The sequence below is a fragment of the Stenella coeruleoalba genome (genome assembly GCF_951394435.1).
Source record: "Stenella coeruleoalba genome assembly, chromosome: 18".
Taxonomy (NCBI): domain Eukaryota; kingdom Metazoa; phylum Chordata; class Mammalia; order Artiodactyla; family Delphinidae; genus Stenella; species Stenella coeruleoalba.
In genome coordinates, this window is record NC_137164.1 from 18,927,398 (window position 1) to 18,950,490 (window position 23,093).

Below are 23,093 nucleotides of genomic sequence, written 5' to 3' on the forward strand. Positions count from 1 at the left end.
AACAATACAATATGTATAGATATAGACACTGGCAGATTAAAAGTGAATATGGAGCAGTAGAAATAGAATTTAATGGCCTTTGTGGTGTCTTTTTAATAAATTTGCTTAAATGTATAGTATTGATATATAATTTTAATATAGTATGTAAATTAAATATATCACAAGTGCCAACAATCATAAATACAGTGCATTAAAGAAAGAACTCACAAAAATAGAGCCATGCTACTTTATCATACATAGGCTAATACATACTACTTACTGCAAATGTTGAGTGTCTAGTTAAGAATAATTTGCTTGCCCTTTAGAATTTAGAAGAATTCTTGGGTTATAAATTGGAGGATTGCTGGCACAACGTAAAATAACGGTCTCTGGAAGTTAATTACCACCCCAAAATTTCTTTTAAAATCCTGGTAGAACTCTCTCTCTAGAAGATTGACGTGAGATGAAGGACTATAAGGAAAGACCTCCCTACCCACCTGCCTCAGTCCCTCAAAATTACAAAAATTATAAAGACAAAGAAAAAATGCATACTGTTGCTTAAAAATAACAAAATATGCTACCAGTAGGTCTAAATTTTTGAAGAATTCCAGAACTACTGAAAGCTTATAGCATCTGATCAATAGAGCGAACATCAGTTTAAAACCTAGTGCAGATTGTAACCAGTGTTGCAATGGGGATGCGGTGTTGATGGTGGGGAGGCTGTGTGTGGGCTGGGGAGGGAGTGTGTGGGAACAGTCTGTACTTCCTGCTTAATTTTGCTGTGAACTTAAAACTGCTCTGAAGAATGAAGTCTATTCATAAAAAAGACAACAACTAGACACCCTAGTGCATCAGAGATTCTAGACGTAGGAATAACTCAAGTTATGTTGGAATGTTCTAAGCTTATCAAGTAAGACCCCTCTCCTTTCCTTTCCATTGTCGTGCTATTGCCTTACCATGACTAAGATTGTTTTTTCCATTGCACATCAATAAGGTTTGAAATGATGCAACAGCTTTCTCTAATTTTATTGCGCAATGGTAGTGAGTAGAGCACTGAGTCAGTTGGAGAAAAAACAGCATATCTTAAGTCAGGTGAATAAGACCAATTAATAATAGTACCCCTCAAACTGCGTCTTTACTGTACTTTACAATGAGTAGTTAATTGTAATAAGCTAATTGTCCACATATTATAGCATAGCAAAGTAGAAAGCCAGAAGTTGCATGACCTCCCCAAACCTGTCAAACAATAGAACAATTGGAATATCTCATAATTCCTAACTTTCTGATATTCCCTTGGACTTCTAAGAGGGACTTGAGGCTCAGATAGACTTAATTAGACTCTGATAATGAAAATAGCTTAACACGTATTGAGCACTATTATATTCCAGGTACTATGCCAAGTGCTTGATGTGTATTACCTCAGAAGATCCATCCACAGGACAGCTCTGTGAGGTAAGTATTACTATTATTATTCCCGTTTTACAAGTGAGAAAACTGAGGTCCAGAGATGTTTAAGCAATGTGCTAAAGTCTTACAGCTGGTTAAGTGGCAGAGTCCAGTGTGACTTGGGCAGTTTGGCTCCAGAGCCCATGCTCTTGATTTTATGTGTAGGGGAGACACTTTGGGGCTATGGACTGGAGGGGTGGAGAGCTTTGAAGAGTTTTTATGGGGTGGGAGTCGAGAAATGAATCATACTGTTGGGCAGTCCAGACGCTTCAAGAGGAGTTGTTGCTGCCTGGAAGTAAATGCTGATTCTCCTTCCAACAGGTTATTATCTTACACGATTACTCTTTCTCTAGACATCTTTTCTTCCTTTTTTTCCTGTGGATTGATATCAAGCTTAAGGAGGGGTGGCCACCAATAACAAGCCAGCCGTCCTCATGTGCAGAACAGTGTGTACACATGGAAAAGCAGTTCAGGCATAGCAGAGGGAGGCTCACGTATGGTGATCTTTCAAATTTCAAAGCAAAATATGGGGAGCATAGTTTCATTCGTTCGCCACGTTGATGTGTTTAAAATTACGTCTGTTATTGGTTTTGTTTTTGTCAAGATTTTCATAGAAAGCTATATATCTGTACTGTACTAACTGGTGACCATATTCTTAAAACTGTAATACTTATATAGGCTCATTGTAACAAAAAAAATCAAAGAGTGCAGATTTGTATAGAACAAAAACTTTTCACTTGGATCAGAGACTTAAATGTAAAGATGAACCTATAAAATAACTGGAGGAAAACATTGGTGAATTTAAATAATAATCTTGGAGGGAAGGAAGAACTCTAAGTATAAAACAATATCCTGACATGATGAGGGAAGACGTCAACACATTAGATTGCATAAAACTTTTTCATGAAAAATGTACCATAAACTACAGTGATTAGCAAAAGCAGGAACACAAAATTTAACACCTATAATAAACAGCTATTTGAAAAATATATACAAAGAGCTACTTCAAATCAGTAAGAAAAATAAAATTAAGTAGAAAAGTAGGCAAAGAATATAGTTTACAAAAAAAAAAACGTAAAAATGCTTTGACCTAACTCATGAATAAAATATTAATGCACTAATGAGATGTAATTTTCATCTGATTACCAAAGGTTTAAGCTTTTTATAATACCCAGTATTGGCAGGGGTGTGAAGAAAAAAGTATGCTCACATATACGTATAAGAGTGTAAATTATTGAAACCTTTTAGAAGACAATATAGCAGTATTTATGACCATTTAAAATTCTCAGTCTTATAGACCAAGCAATTCTATTAGGAATTTATCGTACGTACATATTAATTCAGACACTCCAAAATATGTGTCATTGTGCCATTGTTTGTTTTTAATAGGGAAAAGCTGTAATAACCTAAATGTTCTTCTGTACAGGAAAGGATAAACTCTGACATTTCCCTTTGACAAAATACCATCCAGTATTTAAAATAATGAAGCAGGACTAAATGTGCTTACTTGAAAAGATGTTTAGAATACATGATTTAGTGAAAAAAGCTATTTGCAGTACAATATCTATGAAATGATCCCATTTGGGAATGTGTGTTTTGTAGTGTATGCATGTATTGGTTAGGATGCTTTTGTTGTAAGTAAACAGATGATCATGAAATTGATCAGGTCCCATAATTTGAAGTGTAGAGGCTGGTTGGGTTTACAGTTTAGCTTTAGTGGCTTAATCTGCTGTCTCAGCTCCGTTTCCCTGATTCTCCTGGCTCAGCCTTCTCTGCTGACTTCTCAGACTGGTTCTAGCAGTTCTGACCCTCATCTCCAATCATGGTTCTCTTGAGAGGAAGCCCTCCCCCCAGCAAATTTCCCCTTGCATCTCATTGGTCTGAACTGAATCATAGCAGTGACTTGTGAGCCCATTCTCAGCTGGATCCCCCGGACAGGGAAATACCCTGCATGGATAGCTTAGGTCTGGCTTTCTGAATCAGGTACCAGCAAGGGAGGATTTAACATGATTGTCTGAGACCCATTAGAGTTCACCCAAGAGGTGAAGTCAAGGTCATCCTACCCCCACCCCTCCCCCAAAAAGTCCCAAACAAATAAATGGCAACTGGACGTGAAATGGAATGGAAGGGAATTAGGGCTATGGGGTAGAAAGCGATTTCTTTTTTCATTTCTTAGCGTTCTACACCATTAATTTTTTTTTTTAACATAGCTGCATGTGTCTGACTCAGGATCACAGCAGGAATCCTATGAACAGATGGCATACTCAAAAGAGTTTAATGAAGAGACTAATAAAGAGATGACTTACCAATGCATGGGTGAGGTTAAAGGAACAAAAAATGGGATGGGTAAGCTTGCAGGGACTAGCAACAGCAGGAAGTTGTTCCTAGTCCTAGGCCTGCAGGGGCCAGGGGTGTGCAGTCAGTGGGGAACGGTGTTAAGGGAGCCTAGAGTGAGCTGGTGCTGAGGAAGAGGAATGAAGAGCAGCCGCTGCCTGAACAGTTGTGAGGCCGGAAGGTAGTGCTTGTGTGGGTGATAAATGAATACCTCATGCCCTTCAGTCTCCTGATGGTGCTTCCCATTTGCCAACCCAGCTGCAACCAGAAACCAGAGGGCAAGGGGAAGGCAATCTGTAGAAGTCCGCCTCCTGGGACTCAGAGCAGGGAGTGGTTAGGGAATGGCTGACTAGGGACAAGTGGAGCAAACAGCCAGCACAGCATATATTACCTAATTGAAAACATCGATACTTTTTTAAAATTAAAAAAATGTGGGAAATCCTACACATGCTACGACATGGATGAACCTTGAGGACATTATGCTAAGTGAAATAAATCAGTCCCAAAAGGACAAATACGATTATGATTCTCCTGTATGAGGTAACTAAAATAGTCAAATGCAGAGAAACAGAAAGTAGGATGGTGGTTGCCAGAGGCGGGGGTGGGGTGGGGGGTGGGGGTGGGGCAGGGGAAATGCAGAGTCATTGTTCAGTGGGTATATGGTTTCAGTTTTGCATGATCAAAAGAGTTCTGGAAACTGGTTGCACAACAGCGTCAATATACTTAACACTACTGAACTGTACACTTAAAAATGATTATGATGGATTACGGCCATTTTAATAAGCATGAAGGGTATCTCATTGTTTTAATTTGTAACTCCTTCATAACATACTAAGTTGAGCATCTTTTCATATACATATCTTCCATCTCTACATCTTCTTTGGTAAAGTGTCTATTCAGGTTTCTTCCCTATTTTTTGATTGGGTTGTTTGTTTTATTATTGTTGAGTTTTAAGAGTTGTTTGTATATTTTGGATAACAGTCCTTTATCAGATATATCTTTTACAAATATGTTCTCAGTCTGTGGTTTGTCTTCTCATTCTCTTGCAAATGCCTTTTGTAGATCAGAAGTTTTAAATTTTAATAAGGTCCAGTTTATCCATTCTTTCTTTCACTAACAATACCCCAAACTAGGAGCAACAGGAGTTCTCATTCATCGCTAGTGGGATACAAAATGATGCAGCCTTTGGAAGACAGTTTGACAGTGTCTTGCAAAACTAAACATTCTTTTACCATATGATTTAGCAGTCATGCTCCTTGATTTTACCCAAATGAGTTGAAAACTCATGTTCACACAAAAACCTGCACACAGATGAGCAGCTTTGTTCATAACTGCCAAAACGTGGAAGCAACCAAGATGTCCGTCAGTAGGTGAATGGCTAAATAAACTGTGGTACTTCCAGACAACGTAATATTCGTGCTAAAAAGAAATGAGCTATCAAGACATGAAAAGATATGGAGGAACCTTAAAAGCATATGACTAAGTGAAAGAAGCCAATCTGAAAAGGCTACCTACTGTATGATTCCAACAATACGACATTTTGGAAAAAGCAAAAGTCTGAAGACAGTGAAAAGATCCGTGGTTGTCAGGGGTTAGGAGGGAGAGAGGGATGAAGAGGTGGAATACAGAGGATTTTTAGGGCAGTGAAACTAGTCGGTATGATACTATAATGGTGGCTACATGTCATTGTACGTTTGTCTAAACTCAAGGAACGTACAACACCAAGAGTGAATCCTGATGTAAACTATGGACTCTGGGTGATGATGATGAGTCAGTGGAGGTTCATCAATTGTAACAGATGCAACAGTCTGGTGGGAGATTTTGATATGGGAGAGGCTGTATGTACATGGCGGGGGGAGGTATATGGGAAATCTCTGTACCTTTGACTCAGTTTTGCTGTGAACCTAATACTGCTCTCAAAAATAAAGTCTCTTTTTTTAAAATGGTTATGATAGTACATTTATGTTATGTGTTTTTAACCACAATTTTTTTTAGAATGTGAAAGTCTTTTCTTTCTTCCTCACTCCCTAATCTCACCAGCAAAAAAGACCATCAAAGTGTTCATATTTTTAATCAAGTTTTAAACTTCACACTCTTTTATTTTCTGGAGATGATGATTTTAAAGCAATACTGTGCTCAGAGAGGGGTCCTGACTACAGAAATACAGATTTGTGAGTTACCAGCATGGGTGTGATACTTCTATCATGGACATGGATGAAATCTCCAGGTACTATGTGCAAAGAAGGCAGGAGAGGCTGAGGAGGAACCCAGGGAAACCCAGAGAGAGAAGGAGGAGTCGGCCAAGAAGAATGAAAAATTAACAAAGAACCAATATGAAGGCAGGAACCAAGGACAGAGAGCTTTTTAAGTATAAACGCATACATCCAAGTCACAGTGAGATGCCACTTCACACTCTTTAGGATGGCTATTATTTTTGAAAAGAGAAAAACAAGTGCTGACAAGGATGTGGAAAAAATGCACTGCTGGTGGGAATGTAAAACGTTTTAGCCATGTGGAAAACAGTTTGGCAAGTCTTCAACAAGTTAAACATAGAATTATCATATTGTAATAGGGAAGAACTTTTGTATTCTATTGTAAGTTAATCACTAAAGGGATGTTGCCTATAAGCCTAAAGTATACATAATGGCCCATCTCTGGGAACCCTGTCTCACAGGTAATAAACATTAAGCTAAAATACCTTTGTTTAGCTGACAGAAAACATCCTGACCAGGCCCACCTATTGAATGACTACAGGAAAGAAGAAATTAATACATCTCCTCCTGAGTCTGGCTGGGACCAGGACTTAACCCCCTTCCCTTTTAGTATAAAAGAAGCCTGAATTCTAACTCAGGGAAGGTGGTTCTTTGGGACACGAGTCCACCATCTTCTTTGTCTGCTGGCTTTCCAAATAAAGTCGCTATTCCTTGCCCAACAACTCATCTCTTGATTTATTGGCCTGTTGTGCAGTGAGCAGTATGAGCTTGGACTAGGTAACAATACGATCCAGAAATTCCACTACTCAAAAGATTGAAAGCAGGGACTCAAACAGATATTTGTATATGAGTGTTCATACAGCATTATTCACAATAGCCAAAAAGTGGAAACATCCTAAATGTCCACTTTTGGATAAACAAAATCAATAAACAAAATGTGGTATATACATACAATGGAATATTATCATCTTAAAAGGGAATGAAGTTCTGCTACAACATGGATGAATCTTGAAAACATTATGCTAAGTGAAATAAGTCAGACACAAAAAGGCAAATAGTGTATGATTCCACTTATATAAGGTACCTACAATAGGCAAATTCATAGAGACAGAAAGTAGAATAGAGGTTACCAGGGGCTGGAGGGTAGGGGAGACTGGGGAGTTATGACTTAGTGGGTATAGAGGTTCATTTTGGAAAGGTGAAAAAGTTCTGTGGATGGATGGTGGTGATGATTGCATGACAATGTGAATGTATTTATGCCGCTGAACTGTATACTCAAAATGGTTAGAATGGTACATTTTATGTTATGTATATCTTACCACACAGAAAATAATAAAGGCATGAAAGGAGCCAGACACTAAAGAGTACACACTGTATGAGTCCATTTATATGAAGTTCAAGAACAGGCAAACCTAATTGGAGGTGGGTAGGGTCTGAGCAGCAGCTACCTTAATATATGTGTGTGGGGGGGGGGAGGAAGTTGGAGCAAAAGAAAAACACAGTGTACATTTCAAGGAGTTTTGAAAAGGGGGCAAATCGGGTAATGTTAGCTAGGAAAGCCTAGAATGAAGTTTTTTTTTTTAGGAAAAAGAAAGTCGAATATATTTTTAGTTTAAGGAACAGATGGACAGGGAAGGATGACACAGAGGGGAAGAGACGGATGACATTCTGAGATATGAGGGGAGAGGATGTGGAGGGGAACGTCTGGGGCCATCCTCGGAAAAGCATAGGGCACCTCTCCCACTGTGACTATGGGACAAAGGGCAAGGATGGGCAAGGATTAGCCAGGTGAGGATGTAGAAGAGAAGCATAATAAAGTTGCACGGTCTTTATTTCACTATACTCAACGGGCTTCTCCTAGCCTGTTTAATATCTCCAACATCCCTCCAAATTCTAACCATTCTAGTCTGTTGCTCTCTCTAAAACTGAGCTTGATCAGTATCCACCACCTTAAAAATCATTTCTGTTGAAGTTTTCCTTGTTTGAACGTATAGGTATTTGATGAGAAGACCTCTACAGTTTATTCAAGGCTCATGATTTTGTTTTAACATGGATGTGAATTTTAGAATAAAACGGTTGGAAAATATATGTATTTTTTTACATCTTTATTGGACTATAATTGCTTTACAATGTTGTGTTAGTTTCTGCTGTATAACAAAGTGAATCAGCTATACATATATCCCCGTATCCCCTCCCTCTTGCAACTTCCTCCCACCCTCCTTATCCCACCTCTCTAGGTGGTCGGAGAGCACCGACCTGATCTCCCTGTGCTATGCACCTGCTTCCCACTGGCTATCTGTTTTACATTTGGTAGTATACATGTCAATGTTACTCTCTCATTTCGTCCCAGCTTACCCTTCCCCCTCCCTGTGTCCTCAGTCCATTTTCTATGTCTGCATCTTTATTACTGTCCTGCCTCTAGGTTCATCAGACCATTTTTTTTAGATTCCATATATACGTGTTAGCATATGGTATTTGTTTTTCTGTTTCTGACTTACTTCACTCTGTATGACAGACTCTAGGTCCATCCACCTCACTACAAATAACTCAATTTAGTTTCCTTTTTTTTTCCTTTAATAAATTTACTTACTATTTTTGGCTGCGTGGGTCTTCATTGCTGCGTGTGGGCTTTCTCTAGTTGCGGTCAGTGGGGGCTACTCTTCATTGTGGTGCGTGGGCTTCTCATTGCAGTAGCTTCTCTTGTGGACCACGGGCTCTAGGTGCGCAGGCTCCATAGTTGTGGCTCGCAGGCTCTAGGGTGCAGGCTCAGTAGTTGCATCACACGGGCTTCATTGCTCCACAGCATGTGGGATCTTCCCAGACCAGGGATTGAACCCGTATCCCCTGCACTGGCAGGTGGATTCTTAACCACTGCACCACCAGGGAAATACTCAATTTCATTTCTTTTTATGGCTGAGTAATATTCCATTGTATATATGTGCCACATCTTCTTTATCCATTCATCTGATGATGGACACTTAGGTTGTTTCCATCTCTGGGCTATTGTAAATAGTACTGAAGTGAACATTGTGGTACATGACTCTTTTTGAATTATGGTTTTCTCAGGGTATATGCCCACTAGTGGGATTGCTGGATCATATGGTAGTTCTATTTTTAGTTTTTCAAGGAACCTCCATATTGTTCTCCCTAGTAGCTGTATCAATTTACATTCCCACCAACAGCGCAAGAGGGTTCCCTTTTCTCCACACCTTCTCCAGAATTTATTGTTTGTAGATTTTTTGATGATGGCCATTCTGAGTGGTGTGAGGTGTTACCTCATTGTAGCTTCGATTTGCATTTCTCTAATGATTAGTGATGTTGAGCATCTTTTCATGTGTTTGTTGGCAATCTGTATATCTTTGGAGAAATGTCTATTTAGGTCTTCTGCCCATTTTTGAATTGGGTTGTTTGTTTTATTGATATTGAGCTGTGTGAGCTGCTTGTATCTTTTGGAGATTAATCCTTTGTCAGTTGCTTCATTTATAGATATTTTCTCCCATTCTGAGGGTTGTCTTTTACTGCTTTTTTATGGTTTCCTTTGCTGTGCAAAAGCTTTTAAGTTTCATTAGATCCCATTTGTTTATTTTTGTTTTTATTTCCATTTCTCTAGGAGGTGGGTCAGAAAGGATCTTGCTGTGATTTATGTCATAGAGTGTTCTGCCTGTGTTTTCCTCTAAGAGTTTTATAGTGTCTGGCCTTATATTTAGGTCTTTAATCCATTTTGAGTTTATCTGTGTGTATGGTGTTAGGGAGTGTTCTAATTTCATTCTTTTACATGTAGCTGTCCAGTTTTCCCAGCACCACTTATTGGAGAGGCTGTCTTTTCTCCATTGTATACTCTTGCCTCCTTTATCAAAGATAAGTTGAACATATGTGTGTGGGTTTATCTCTGGGCTTTCTATCATGTTACATTGGTCTATATTTCTGGTTTTGTGCCAATACGATACTGTCTTGATAATTGTAGCTTTGTAGTTTGGTCTGAAGTCCAGGAGCCTGATTCCTCCAGCTCCGTTTTTCTTTCTCAAGATTGCTTTGGCTCTTCGGGGTCTTTTGTGTTTCCATACAAATTGTGAAATTTTTTGTTCTAGTTCTGTGAAAAGTGCCATTGGTGGTTTGATAGGGATTGCATTGAATCTGTAGATTGCTTTGGGTAGTATAGTCATTTTCACAATGTTGATTCTTCCAGTCCAAGAACATGGTTTATCTCTCCATCTGTTTGTAATATCTTTAACTGCTTTCATCAGTATCTTATAGTTTTCTGCATACAGGTCTTTTGTCTCCTTAGGTAGGTTTATTCCTAGGTATTTTATTCTTTTTGTTGCAATGGTAAATGGGAGTGTTTCCAAGAATTTCTCTTTCAGATTTTTCATCATTAGTGTATAGGAATGCAAGAGATTTCTGTGCATTAATTTTGTATCCTGCAACTTTACCAAATTCATTGATTAGCTCTAGTAGTTTTCTGGTAGCATCTTTAGGATTCTCTATGTATAGTATTATATCATCTGCAAACAGTGACAACTTTACTTCTTCTTTTCCGATTTGGATTCCTTTTATTTCTTTTTCTTCTCTGATTGCTGTGGCTAAAACTTCCAAAACTATGTTGAATAAAAGTGAAGAGAGTAGGCAACCTTGTCTTGTTTCTGATCTTAGAGGAAATGGTTTCAGTTTTTCACTATTGAGAGCGATGTTGGCTGTTGGTTTGTCATATATGGCCTTTATTATGTTGAGGTAGCTTCCCTGGAGAGTTTTTATCATAAATCGGTGTTGAATTTTGTCAAAAGCTTTTTCTGCACCTATTGAGATGATTATATGGTTTTTGTCCTTCAGTTTGTTAATGTGGTGTATCACATTGATTGATTTGCATATACTGAAGAAACCTTGCATTCCTGGGATAAACCCCACTTGATCATCGTGTATGATCCTTTTAAAGTGCTGTTGGATTCTGTTTGCTAGTATTTTGTTGAGGATTTTTGCATCTATGTTCATCAGACGTATTGGCCTGTAGTTTTCTTTCTTTGTAATATCTTTGTCTGGTTTTGGTATCAAGGTGATGGTGGCCTCGTAGAATGAGCGGGAGTGTGCCTCCCTCTGCTATATTTTGGAAGGGTTTGAGAAGGATAGGTGTTAGCTCTTCTCTAAATGTTTGATAGAATTCGCCTGTGAAGCCATCTGGTCCTGGACTTTTTTGGAAGATTTTTTTTTTTCTTTTTTTTTTTTGGCGGTATGCAGGCCTCTCACTGTTGTGACCTCTCCCGTTGCGGAGCACAGGCTCCGGACGCGCAGGCTCAGTGGCCATGGCTCACGGGCCCAGCTGCTCCACGGCATGTGGGATCCTCCCGGACCAGGGCACGAACCCGGGTCCCCTGCATCAGCAGGCGGACTCTCAACCACTGCGCCACCAGGGAAGCCCAGTCCACGCTCCCTTTTGATCCCCTGCCCTCCCAGTGGTTCCCCAATTTCCCCCTTCAGGAGTGGGATCCCTTCCTCTCCCACAGCCACCCCTCAGGGGCGCCGGTCCCGTCCCGCCTCCACTTCTCCCCCTTCACTTCCCCCATGACCCACGTCCTACCTGGTCACTGGGGGTTCTTCCCGTCCCCTTAGGTGCCTGGTAGGTGCCCTAATTGTGCAGAGACACGAATTCCATGTCCTCCTAGTACACCATTTTGACTCTGCCCCCCAGTATATGTATTTTTAATTTCCTCTGTGTCCTGAATTTAATAAATACAGCTAAGAAGTAGGCACATTTATGCCAAAATTATGTTGGAGGTAGAGAGCTATCTTCCTTCCTCACAAAAGTTTGGTTGTTTTATTACTATTTTTTTGAAGTGAGAACTTTCTTTTCATTCCACAAAGAAAACTGATTTCAGACTTAGATAACTAAATTAAGTATATCCACATGTATTTGATGTATCAAAATTTGTTAGTAGGTGATGATAATTGGACAAGTTTGTCTATTCAGAACTGTGAAGACTTCATTACAGCTTGGCAGCCTGTGATAAGATTCTGGGACTGCTCTAAGACGTGTGGTCTCATTAGCTCAGAATAGAGGCCTCTGTTGAAAGGCAGGCAATATTGCAGTAGGAGCCTGGCTAGAAGACTACCTCCTAAAAATCATTCAGAAAAGGCCCTTTCAAAAGGCACACAGACAATTCAAAAGGCAAAATTATAAATAGCTAATGCATAGAGGAAAATGGAAAGCTCCATTAATTTTCAAAGGATGAAAATTTAAATGCCACTCAAGATGCCATTTTATCTTGTCATATTAATAACATTTGTAAAATCATACTTAAGGGTAAAGTGATGGCAAATCTCATGGATTTCTTGTGAGAGTATAAATTGGCTTATCTTTTCAAAAAACAATAGAAGAATATGGATCAAAAGCCTTAACAATTGATTCAAATGGCCATACCTTTTGAATCAATTATTGCAGTGCTAGGATGTCATCCTTTAAAGACTTCAGAAAAGTGGATAAAAGCGTTTTTGCACAAAGAAATTCACTGCAGTGCTAATTATGATAGAAAAAATTAGAAACACCTGAATGTCTAACAATGGGGGCTTCAATTATGAAAGATATACCTGATATTACACATTTTATAGTCATTTAAAATGTTTATGAAGAAGTTTTAACTCTGGGGAAAATGTGACATAGGGTAAGTGATACAATATTATTTTACTGTATTGAAATATGTATGTGTGTGTGTCAAAACTTAAAGTGGTTATCTCTAAGTGGCAGGGTTTTAAGTGATTGTTTTCTCCTTTTTTTATACTGCTCCCTATTTTTCACAATGGATGGGCAACATTTTTTAAATCAGAATATAAAGTTATTTTTTAATAAAGGGAGAAAGTTACTTCTGATCATTTTTGGTAATAGTTACATACCTGTACTCCAGTAAAATGGGCCAAGATATCCAGCTGCAGTCAGCTATTCATTCAACAATATTTATTAAGCACCTGCTGTGCAGCAAGCTCATGATATGTGCTGGGGATACAAGGGTAGAGAAGACACCTGGACATAGGCTGGCCCTTACCAAGCTTACAATCTGGTGGAAGGTATAGTGCAGTAGTTTGCCAGGGTTGCCATAACAAAGGACCGCAGACTGGGTGGCTTAAAAGAACATAAATTTATTTTCTTACAATTCTGGAGGCTAACAAGTCCAAGATCAAGATGTTGGAGGGTTGGTTTCTTCCAAGGTCTCTCCCCTAGGCTGGTAGATAACCATCTTCTCCCTCTGTCTTCACATCTTCAAACTGAGTGTGTCTGTGTCCACATTTCCTCTTCTTACAAGTCATATTGGATTAAGGTCCACTCTCATGACCTCATTTCAATTTAATTACCTCTTTCAAGACGCTATCTCCATTGCCTCTCGGCCTTTTGACTAAGAAAAGAAAAGACCCTATCTCCAAATAGAGTCGTCTTCTGAGGGGTCACCTGTACTGGGTTTAGGACTTCAGCATATGAATTTGGGAGAGACACAGCTCAGCCCATAACATAGGCAATGGCAGTAAAACAGGCAGTTGCATCAGGAAGAAGAACTGGAAAAGCTGAGACCAAAGACTAGACGCTATCATCACGCTCCAAGCACTACTGGTCATTTCTAGGGAGAGCGTTGTGCTTACTCTATTACAACACTTGCTGCTTTCAGTCTTCTTTTTCAGTGTGTCTGTATGTTTTGGAGCTTCTTTATTTAACAGGTTGACAGGAATGAAACAAATTTTCATCTAGTTAGGATGAAATGCAGCTGACATTTAAAATTTATCTTCTCTTCAGAGTGTCAGAAAATGAATATTTATTCTTTGATCCTGATATTACAAAGTCATTCATTATCTTTCAGGGACCAGATTGGGTTGTGAATTGATACCTGCTGAGTTCCCAGATGAGCGTATGTCGTGATTCCCAAGATGGGCTTGGCTGGTTCTAAGTCTCTAGAGCTGTAAACAAACAGAGGTCTGGGGAATAAACTCTTTACTTCTCTGTGACTCATTTTCAAAATTCAGAAGAACATTTTTTTTTATCGTATCATATATAGAGTCTGCCTAATTCACAGTCCACTTCCTATAAACCTGTATTTCTTTTGGTCTCAAATCCTTCATGGCATGTGGCAGGCTAAAAGTAAATTTATTAAATTCATTTTAAGTTCTTTAAAAATAGAGCAGATTCTCGTGGCTGGATAGATCACGGCTGCAAAATGTTTGTTAGATTGCATTCATATATACAACTCATGGCCGTTCCATTCCAAGAACAGACAGAATTTCACATAATCATTTGAAAAGCAGTAGAAGGTTGGTGTAGCCTAGTGGTTAAGGGCCTGGGCTCTAGGGGCAGCAGCACCCCTTTCCACCCCCAGGAGGATTGTGAAGATGAAATGAACGAGCCCTTGGAGAGCCCTTGGAATCGTGTCCAGTGCACAGTGACCTGTGCAATCTGCAGGAGCTGCTATTATTAGACTTTGCAGAGCAGACTTTCTATCTGATGGGATCTCTTTCCTACACTGAGTCCAGACTTAGCTCTAGTCTGATACTCAAGATCGAACTCTGACTCAAGAGTGAGTGCCCTATGACAACTTTGAGCCCCTTCTGATGGTTACTTTTTTTTAAAAATTTTATTTATTTATTTTTGGCTGCGTTGGGTCTTTGTTGCTGCGCGCAGGCTTTCTCTAGCTGTGGTGAGCGGGGGCTACTCTTTGTTGCGGTGTGCGGGCTTCTCATTGCGGTGGCTTCTCTTGTTGCAGATCACGGACTCTAGGCGCATGGGCTTTAGTAGTTGTGGCTCGCGGGCTCTAGAGTGCAGGCTCAGTAGTTGTGGCGCACGAGCTTAGTTGCTCCGGCATGTGGGATCTTCCCGGACCAGCGCTCGAACCTGTGTCCCCTGCATTGGCAGGCAGATTCTTAACCACTGCGCCACGAGGGAAGCCCTGATGGTTACATTTTAATAAGGTAAATTTTTGACCTATTTGAAGGTCAGCCTTTGGCTAGCTGGATCCACACAATTACAGTGATTCCCCTTTCTATGACTAGCAACATTAAAATTCGTACAAATTTGGAAGTGTATTGTTAGGTGCCTTTCCATGAACTTGTAAGTACTTCTTAGTCCCCTGAATTCCTCTAAGTCATCTGTGAATAGTCACCTTATAGGACAGACACTTTCATGCCTGCTTCCCCTTAAAGTTCTTGTGCAGGCTTCTGGGACTTTTTTTTTTTTTTTTTTTTTTGCTTCTGGGACTTTGTTCCAATCTCTGGGGCTCTTTTGTTTTCAGTTTGCAATGCCCTTGTTCTTCTTCACCAACATTATCCTTCCTTTATTTCCAAATTGGACCCCAGACCTCTGGGATCTTATTTTTTTATTCCTCTGCTTGATCCCTAATTAATACTTATATATTTTTACACTATATTATTTTATGAATTATTGCTTGAAAAATGTGTTTGTTTCTTATTTGTGCCTTTTGTCCCTCTGTTAGACCGTACAGTAGAATCCTTAACAATAAAGCACATGTCCTTGAATTCTTTTGTAGTTTATCCTACTGTATACACTAAATAACACTTACTGCTTACTGTGGTCATTTTATTATGTTTTCCTCCTAATCCCAATTGCTCTTCTCTACTTTGTAACCCAGCCTTTCTAGCTGGTCTTCTTATAGTTAATGTATACCATCTAGAGGGTTTTCTGTCCTCTTGGATTTTATATTGTCAAGTATCTTCTGATAACTTGTTTTACTTTTCTCTATTGCCCAATCTATTTACACATCATACCGGTGAAATTGAACAGTTGATACGTTTCTCAGAATATACAAAGGAAAAAAATAAGCAAAGTGCTTATTTTTTTGCTTATTTTTTGCCTTTTTTTGCTCTGGGTAGAAGTGAGCCCTTCCTCTTTGTGGTCCCTACAGTATTGTTTATCACACATTTTTGTGTAATAAAGAATTTTTATCTTTTCCATTTACCTCGACTAAACTCTTCCAAAAGCCACGCATAATTCACCTGTCAGCTTTGGACCTAGTTTTGGGGATTGGGACCGTGAGTTTTTATCCAGATAGATTTAATTTATTCATAACTAATTTTTTTATTTTAAAAAATTTTGGGAAAAATGTACATAACATAAAATTTACCATTTTAACCTTTTTTTTTTTTTTTTTTTGCGGTACGTGGGCCTCTCACTGCTGTGGCCTCTCCCGTTGCGGAGCGCAGGCTCCGGACGCGCAGGCTCAGCAGCCATGGCTCACGGGCCCAGCCGCTCCGCGGCAGGTGGGATCTTCCCAGACTGGGGCGCGAACCCGTGTCCCCTACTTTGGCAGGCGGACTCTCAACCACTGCGCCACCAGGGAAGCCCCATTTTAACCATTTTTAAGTGTACAGATCAGTGACATTAAATACATTCACATTGTTGTGCAACAATCATCACTATCCATCTCCAGAATTCTTCTCATCTTCCCAAACTGAAACTCTGCGCCTATTGGACAATTACTAACTCCTCATCCTCTTCTCACCTCAGCCCCTGGGAAGCACCATCCTGCTTCCTATCTCTATGAAGTTGACTACACTAGGTCCCTCATTATATTAAGAGGATTCATATAGTATTTGGCCTTTTGTGTCTGGCTTGTTTCACTTGGCATAGTGTCTTCAAGGTTAATCCATGCTGTAGCATGTGTCAGAATTTCATTTGTTCTTAAGGCTGAACACAATTTTTATTTTAATGGTTGCAAAATGTTCCCTTTCTGTTGTGTGTGTTTAGGTATTTCCTCTTTCTTAGCAACTCTTGCTAATGAAAGTCGAGCTCTGTCTTTAAATGTACCTATGTTTTTTGAGGCCTGAAATAACTGGAAAATTAAAAAGAAAAATAGACAAGTCTACTATCCAGGAAATCTCATTAAAAACATGTCTTCTTGCTTTTATCAGAAATACACATATTTTAAGATGCATTTAAGATTTTTCTTTAGAAGCAGAGGAAGCCAGGCGTTCAAATGTGTGACTTTCTTGTTGTGCTTCAGTAATGATTACCGCGTCATCTTGGTCAATGTATTTACCGACCATAAAAGGAGAAAAATGTGCATTTCCTTGATAATACTGAGAATGAGTTGGCAAGTGGTCTCTGAGCTCTGCGATGGGCTGAAGGGTGAAAGGGAAGATGTTTTAACCTTCCAAGATTTGAGTTAAAGCCTTTAAAACTGTTTTTTTCCCAATAATTGCTAAGATTATTAAATGCAAAACTGGGTAAGGAAGCTTCTGGCATGTATTTATTTCAGACAGCAAGCTATTAAAACAGTGAGAAACACAGTGAGACGTCAGGGACATAAAAGGCAAATTACATATAACAATCTTGGTAGTTTAAAATATATTTTTCAATATGAATGAAGTCTCTGATAACAAGCCTGGAACTTCACAGGGTATGGATGTTCTCTTTTTTCTTACAGGAAGGGAAACTTTAAATTGGATTTTATTTTATTACCCCAGGTGGAAGAAACATTTTTGCAGTCATTATTTATACCCTGCCTACTACAAAAATTATTTGAGAAAATATTAAAGGATGTATTTAAGAAATCTGAATATAAATTCTCCAAATATCTTTTCTTGTTCAGGCACTGACCTTTTCTCTGAAAAGATTAACGGAAATCTTAATGAAGAACATTAACTCTGATGACTGGGGAAATAGTCTAGCTGCCTCTCAGATGGTGTGGCTGTGTCTTGTGTATCTGGGGTCGGTTACTTCAGCCCTCTCTTGTATTAGGATTTTCTTGGCCCGTAAATAGAGTCACCATATGTTCTAGATTTTCTGGTACGGCCCCAATTAAAAATATTCTTTCCTGTTGTTAGACCATGTGTCCAGCCATACGTCCGGATATTTTTATGGAAAATGTGGTCAGCTTACTCATAATTTTCAGTATTTCTCTAACGGGCCTTTCCTTTCATGGTACCCAGAGGCCTCTGCGCCTGGGATGGGCTGTGCATCCGTCCTACTCAGTCTGTGAGAGTCAGCTGATGTCTCTGCATCTCTGTAGAGCCCAACCTGCCTTTTCCAACCATCTCCAGAAACCTTCTTTCTCTCATCTCTTAAACTGTTGTTACACTCTACCTAGCATTTGATTGTATGTGGTCTTATAGTTTTCTTATTGTTATATTTGTGTTAGTCTCATCTCTTCAGCTAAATTGTACAGTCTGGAGGAAAGGCACATCACCTGAATTTCTTCCATAACCTTCACAGTGCCTCAGTCAGTGCTTGGCATGCAACAGCTCCTGTGAAAGAAAGAAAGGGAGGGAGGGAGGAAGGAAAGGAAGGGAGGAAGGAAAGAGAAGATTCATTGAATTTTTTTGTCATTCGAGGCAGAGACCCCTTTGAAAAAATCTCTACCTGAACCCTGCTGTGAAGCTCTCTGTATAGTAGGCTGTTGGTTAAACCCTTACTACCTTCTTGTTAGAATTCACATGTAGATTTTTAGCATCAGATTTCTATTCTAAGGCATTTCATAATAAATATAGATACATATGTAGGGGTGGAGGGGATACAGACCCAGATCTTGGTTTCTCATATGTGCTAAGTACAAAAAGTAAATTTCATGACTCTATTAGGCTTCTCTTCTTTCTGTCCCCTTGATATGGGTGTCCTCCCAAGCCCTGGTGCTCTAGTCTCTAAACATTCGCTCCACGGGAGCTGCTTACAAAGGAGATACTATCCAGGTGATTGTATCAAATCAACATTTCCTGAAGGAGCTTTTCCCTGAACTCCCACCAGTGACTCACAAGCAGGCTGAGGGTGTAAAATGTGGGATTATGGGACTGGAGTGGCAGTGGGAAGTTTGGGGATACTTGGGCAGCATCAGGATTCAGGGAGCCTTTTTGAAATATTCGTGGTATATGACATTGAGCACGTCTGTGCTGGGGTTTGGGCATGTGTATGTTGAAGGACTCCTGTGATTCTAATTTCAGAGAACCTCAGTTCCAAACCTCTTAGTAACAGTTTCTTTCTTCCTTTCTTTTTGGCCGTGCTGCGCTGCTGGCAGGATCTTAGTTCCCTGACCAGGGGTTGAACCCTGGACCTTGGCAGTGAAAGAGCAGACTCCGAACCACTGGATGGCCAGGGAAATCCCACGTAGTACCAATTTCTTATGGCGCATCTTTAAGGCCTTGTGTCAGCATGCCTTTATCATACGACTTTCTCTTTCCAGTTTCCCCATTTCTTTCAGTGTTAACACTCTCCTTCTCTCCAAGTAAGTAAAATGCCTAAGAGAATTTAATTTGCCATATTTATGCATTTAATGCATTTGATTAATAAGGGTTAAGTACTCCGGGAAGCACTCATAAGGTTATGAATTTGGTCTGCAGGCTTTTGAAACGTTTAAAATAAAAGACTCTATTAAATTTATAAATGCAGTTTAAAATGTTTAAGGAGATTTAATTATCCAACTTTGTACTGATTGTTTAATTTAATTTAGTTTCTTGACATGAGCAAACCAAATATTAATCAAAGAAAAGTGAGAGAAGAATTTGCATAACAATATGACTAATTTAAACTCAAGGAAAAGTAGATTTTTAATTTTGTAACTTTAAATAATGGAATATCAATTTGATATACCAGTAAGTAAATAGTTTTTTTCTACTCGTGAAGATTCCCTTTCTGTCCAAGACATAAAAACAAACAAGTAAACCTCTGTCAATATTAAAAGACAGACCCTAAATATGTTTAAATGTAAATGACAGCTTATTCTGCACAGTCTCTTTACTCTTTATGGTCCTGAAATTTCTGGAATATAAATGATCCAACAGCCTTCTTTAATCCAAGGAAGGGAATTATTAGCACTTTAAAAAATTTCTCTGCTAACTACAGTGTTCCTTCAACCATCAGGCATGTAATATGGAATATGTTTGTATTACAAAATGAAATTTTGCTCACTTGGTTTGTAAATGATCTGTGTTAATCCAAGCCTATTACTAAATAAATTACAAAAACTCTTCTATAGCTGGAAAAAAATCTCAGACCTGGCACCTTCTCCTCTCCTCCCCCTGCCTGCCTTAGTTTCTCTTCTTGGGGGTAATTCAAGTAAAATAAAGAATTATGACGCCAGCAGATTCAAACATAAACGCAACGACTGTCTTTGATATTGGGAGAGCTGAAACTGTTCACTGCTCTTTTTTCACTGTGGACTGCGCACATCTGCTCCGGTGAAACTGCAACCTTAGCCACTACTATGGCGCAGGCGTGCAGCGCTTGGTTAAATGCCTGGCCAGGCTCCAGAGCGTCTTTTCTGCGCTTGCTCTTCTCACACAGCGGTTTACTACGCTTTAGCAATCAGCCTACACCATGGCCCATCATGATAATCTCACACTGCAGGTGGCTGTGTACTTACTCGCTTTGGAGGCTTCTGGCTATTCATATTTTTGTTAAGAAAAAAAAAAAAACAATCCTGCTACACTACGTTCTGGATTAGTGTTAATTGAAGAGCGCCCTGTGATTGCAGGCCAATTGTAAAATACAAAAAACCAAAAACAAAAATACCATATTATCAAGTACTTACCAAGTACTTGTCTCCGTAAATCATTATGTATCAGGATTTTCTTGCTATTGTAACACCAGAATAAAATTCAGATATAAATTGTCTGGTTGAATGCTAAAGCTAATACAAGAAGCAACTCTCTTCCATCATCCCAGAATGAAAACTTTTGTGTTTATTTAATCCACTTCCTTTATCTTCGTTTTGACATTATTATAAGCATGTTATCTATTTAAAACCATAAAATAAATTCTCCTAATAAAAAGAGCACTTTTTTTTTTTTTTTTTTTTTTTTTTGCTTAGTCTGTTAGGATTTCACATAAGATCTCATTTTTAGAAAGGATTTCCCTGCTAAGGAAAGTTTGAAACGCCACTGATTTGCATCAAGCTGATAGCTTCCTAGTTTTCCTCTAGGAGTCCAGTCCTTTCAGTCTTATGTCACACACCATCAACAATATGCACTTCCTGAAGATTTCCTGGTATTTCTTCCCTCTTCAATCATCTATAAATGCTTCTTGTGAACTACTAAACTAAGTTCAAGATTTTCCACCTGGCTTTGCAGGCAGAAACAATCTGACCTTACTTTAGCTACCCAAATATGTTTTTTCCAAGTCACACACAGATCCTCGAGTCTGGGAAAGGTAACGGTTGAGACCTGCCCCCACTTCCTAACCTCCTGCTCTTGACAGATCTTGCTAATCCCCCTGCACTGAGCCACGACCAATCTATTAGAGTTGACGTGTGAAACGAAGCCCATTTGCCATCAGTTCTTTTCTACGCCCTGGTGTGCTCCACATCTTGGTTCATCATATCCTCAAATCTGAGAGTTTTTCCCCTTCCCTTTCCCGTATCCTAATTCCTCCTTAACCTTCACAGTCCACACACCCATAGACTCTTTATTAGCTCTCTGAGTTCATGATGATCTCTTCTTCCCACAGGTTTAGAATTTAATTTTGCCTAATAGCTTTCTTTGTTCTGTGGTCTTCCCACCAGGGTCACGAACCTCTGTGTTTCTTCACAAGCTCGTGATGTCGGCAGGGATCTATTCTTGAAGGGTGGGAAGAGTTTTCAACTGCAATGACATGACCTGAATTTAGACTCAATCCTGTCTGTCACTCACTGACTGCAATTTTAACCAAATCACTTAAACTCTCATAGTCTCACTTTTTCCTTTGTAAAATGGGGATAATAGTATCTGTTGTGTTTTAGAAGAGGATGGAGTGGTCTGCTGCTTGTTTTGGCTAGCTACTTTACCACAGTCACCATGGATGTAGAAATGATCATCAACTCGTTGGCTTCAGAAACCTGATTTATTAACCTACCCGGAGTTGATAGGTTCTAAGAATCTGACTCATGAGATTCTCTTTGCTTCTTGTCTACATTTTCTCCCTAGGTGGCCTCTCTAATCCCAAGGCTTCAGATGCTTTTTATACACCAGAGTGCCCAGGAAAGTCCAGATCTCTCTACTAAGCCTCATTACTATATATCGAAATGGTCACTTGACACTTCCCCTGGGAGATTTCATGTCCTTCTCAAACTTAACATATTCAAACCAAACTCTTCTTCACTCCTTGGCATCTACATTCCCACCCAGAGCCACATCTAATCTAGTCCTCCTTTGTCTCTGCTCATTTTAGTGAATGGATGGCAACTCTTCAACCCAGTTACTCAAGCCAGAATCCTGGAACTGCTCCTTCTATCTGCTTGCCTACGTCCAATCTATCACCAAGCCCTCGTAATCCTATCTCCTAAACGTATCATAAATCTGTCCCCTTCTGTCTACTGCCAACACTGTCGTCCAGGTGACTATTATCCCATGACTAAACTATTGCAGAATTCTCCTACCTAGTCTCTCCATTTCCACTTTAATGCCCCCTCCAATCCATTCTTTACATGGCAACCAAGAGGATCTTTTGAAAGGACAAATGTCATCATGTCTAATGATGGCACCTTTCCAGGCTTATTTCACATGGCCCTTCTCTCCCTTGATCCTTCCAATCTGTATTGGCCTTTCAGATCCTCAAACACACCAAGCTCTTTATTACCTTCTGCCTAACAGCTGACTCTCATTCCATTGTCTGGTTAACTCCTAGGTCCACTTAAAGTGTCAGTCAAGCCTGTGTTAATTATCTAGTCTAATATAGCACTTAGCACAAGATGCAGTTATGTTTTTGTTTGTGTGGTTACTTACTTGTCTGTCTCCCCTCTGGACTGTAACAGGAAGGCAGGAACTACTTGCCATTAACTTACCACTGCATGGTGCCTGCCATATACTAGGGGCTCAGTAAATATGTAACGACGGAAACAATGAATACATTTATTCTTTATAGTAATTAGTATACAGTTTATTTCTTTTCCTGATACCTGCAAAACTGATCAAAGGAAAAATACTTGCTTGATGAACATGGACAATTAGAACCAAGATATTTGCAAAGTGTCAGGAGAAACTTTGTTCTGTGAATTTTTTTTAATTAATTAATTTAGTTAGTTTTGGCTGCATTGGGTCTTCATTGTTGCACGCGGGCTTTCTCTAGTTGCGGCGAGCGGGGGCTTCTCTTCGTTGCTGTGTGAGGGCTTCTCATTGTGGTGGCTTCTCTTGTGGAACACGGGTTCCAGGTGCACGGGCTTCAGTAGTTGTGGCTCG

General features: G+C 39.5%; 1 protein-coding gene across 3 annotated transcripts in view; it reads left to right on the forward strand.

Annotated features, from left to right (window-relative positions):
• MED4 (mediator complex subunit 4) overlaps positions 1–23,093 on the forward strand; it is a 204,543-nt gene that overhangs the window by 81,858 nt on the left and 99,592 nt on the right. For all 3 annotated transcript variants that reach the window (XM_079903452.1, XM_079903454.1, XM_079903453.1), the window contains one exon: positions 1,368–1,431. The gene's annotated coding sequence lies outside the window, so the exon portion shown is untranslated. The remainder of the gene's footprint in view (positions 1–1,367; positions 1,432–23,093) is intronic.